Genomic DNA, 3,092 nt, shown 5'->3' with positions numbered 1-3,092 from the left:
CTCCCAAATGCAATGCAAGCGCGAGATAAACAAGTAAACATACATCCAATCAACCAATCACACGTACGTGAGTGAGGGAATAGTTGGATACGCGCGCGAGGCAAAAGGCCTAAAATAAAAAATGCAACCCTAATATCCAAGTGCAATGCATAAAAAGGGTAGAAAAAGGAAACGAATGGCTAAGTCAAATGCTCGGACCCACTTAGGAGCTCCCCAGTGGAGTCGCCAACTGTCGCGCCCCATTTTTTGGAAAAATAAAATGATTGTTTTGTGATTTTATTGGTTTGGAAAAAGTGAATTTTTTTGATAAAAATAAAAATGGGTCTAAATGGGACTTTTGAAAATGCGACGATTTGACCCAAGAAAAATAGTTCAAAAAGGGTTTTTTCTTATATGAAAAATGGAGTCGCCACTTGGTATAGAGTTAGGGTGTACCAAGTCACCCAAAAAGTGAATTTTTTAAGGAAAAAAGTAAGAAACCCTTTTGAACGACTCCTAGTCCACGCAAACAAAGAAAAAGGTTCGGGAGTCACATTTGACGAAGGGGAAGGCAAGGATAAAAATCCAAGGCACCCCTTCGACCTAGCCAAGGCTAGTTGCGTGATTTAACCCTTATTTTCCTAATTTTTTCTACCCAAAGTATGTATTTGCAATTTGGACAAAGACTAATGAATGAGAAATGCAATCCTAAATTCTACGATGTCTCTCGTGAGGTTTTTGGTCCCAAACCACATGAATTGTGGCGGCCAATAAAGGGAAACCTCATAGAGGTCGATTGATGCAAATGGTGACTCAAGTGCAAGTGTGCAAGTGTATGAAAAGATTCATGTATGAAATGGTGTAAAAAACAAAGTGTTTGTGTGTGAATGTGTAAAGAAAGTGCATGTGTGAATTTGTATGAAAATCAAAGTGTTTGTGTGTGCAAATGAATGAAGATAGAGTAGTACATATATAAGTGAAACTTGAATTTCATTTGTGAAGTAAAGTAAATAAATGATAAAGATGTAGTGAAAAATATGGATTGCGAAATATAAGAAAAATGTGATTAAAAGAGTATGGAAGTGATGAAAGTATGACCCTAGGGGAATGCAACAAGTCGGGTACGGGGGTTGACTTCTAACTTTTCGACTTCGATTTTCCCTTGGATTAGAAGGCGAAACTAGCGTGCTAAGGCTATCGAGTAGCCACACTCGCTCGTTTCCCTTATCAGAGGGGGACACTCAAGCAAAATGAACCCTATAGCTAGTATGGGATGCAAAACCTAAAATGAGAGGAAAAGGGGTTTGAGGATTATGCCAAATGATAAAACTAAGGAAAATGCGTGATATGTGGTGAACAAGCAAATGATGTACTATCGAGGGAAAATCCCTAAGGGTCTAGCGTTGGACTAGCCCATTCTATGAATTCCGACTAGCGTTGGACTAGTGGAAACGATAAAAGAAGCCACAACTAGCGTTGGACTAGTGTGGTGACGTACATTCATCCATTCCATTCATCCACACTATGGAAAGCAAGTGGACATACTAAATACTCATAAACACGTAGCACGTAACATTTAGCATGCTCGACTAGAGGCAAGGACCTAATAAAGCGATTAAACACTTAACACGTAGGCATGCAACCAACTAATGAACCTATTACATTCACTAACTAAAACAAAAAGGGGAAGGGGAAAATGGACCAAATTGCTTGCCACAGCCCTATCTATTACAAGCCAAGAGGTGTACACATACCCCATAAAGAATAACTTAAATAAAAGTAAAAGTAAATGGAATAAATGCAAGGAATTAAGAAAGCAAAGTAGACATGCATATTCACGTAACACGTAGGAGCACGTAGGAAAAATAAACTCAAGAATATAGAGGTTACCTCCCTTGCAATGGAAATCGAGTAAATGAGATATTAGCTTCAAAACAATAAAAAGGTCAAGGTACCAATTTATTTGGCAAATAATCACAAAGGATAAAAAAATAAGCATGAATTTGAATCAATTAAATCATGTCAACAATCCACATTTAAGAAGTCAAGAAAAGAAAGGACCTGATTGCAAAAATTGACAAAATTTGGAGGTCAAAATTAAAGAAAAATAAAGTTCAGGGACCTATTTGCAATTAATTTAAGGACCGAATTGAAAGAAGTTGAAAATGTCCAGGGCCACAATACAGCTAAGGAGAAATTCAGGGACTGATTCGCAAATGCATTTTCTGGTTTCTTAGTGGATCAGGCAACTTGGGCCATTTCTTATTTGCTGGGCCAAGACTCCCTAAGCCCGCTGCAATGCCCAAAGACTATAGGTGGGCTGGCCTTCATTTCTTAACAAAGCAAACCCAACAAAAGGATTGGGTTTTTATTTCCTAAACCCAAACTAGAAACCCAATCAAAATAAAACAGACCCACCTTTACAAACCCAAACAAATATCATTACCCAAAAACTAAACCCATAATATTAAAATCAACAAAATAAACAAAACAACTAAAATTATTAAGGACTAATTATGCTCCTAATCCCAGAAAAAAGCAAACAGCTTAAAAAACATGAAAAAACAATTGAAACTTATTAAGGGCAGAAATGATTTGATTGCAGCAATTTTCGGGTCATAATGAATAAAAGAATATGTGAGAGGTTCAAACAAAAATAAAATTAAGGACCTGATTGAAGGGCTTATGACAGCTTTAGGGTAAATTATGAAGTCTTAAAAAACTCTGGGGTTAAATCACAAGGGAAAAGAAAACAAGCATCAGTTTCCGTCGAACTCACAAACAAATCATCATTCAAAGGGAAATCTCAGTTAGGCATTTTCTCAAACAGATTAGGGGCATTATAAGTTTCATTCATTCTCTGCTCAATTGAAGTTAACCAGCCCCAAAATTTTATATGAACAATCAAAAACAACAATAAAATAAAAAAAAACAATTTCAGTCCAATCAAATGCATGACGCATGTGTATTCTAAAATTCAGGAACAATCTGCATAAAAACTGAACTAACAACTCACGGAAGTGATGCCTTGGGATTTCAGCATCTGCACTTGACGAAGAAAGAAAAACGATATTCAAAGGCAGAGAGATGGCTTACAATGCTCTTGCTCCGTG

Source organism: Coffea arabica, chromosome 2c, assembly GCF_036785885.1.
Source record: "Coffea arabica cultivar ET-39 chromosome 2c, Coffea Arabica ET-39 HiFi, whole genome shotgun sequence".
Lineage (NCBI taxonomy): Eukaryota > Viridiplantae > Streptophyta > Magnoliopsida > Gentianales > Rubiaceae > Coffea > Coffea arabica.
This window is presented reverse-complemented; position numbering follows the sequence as displayed.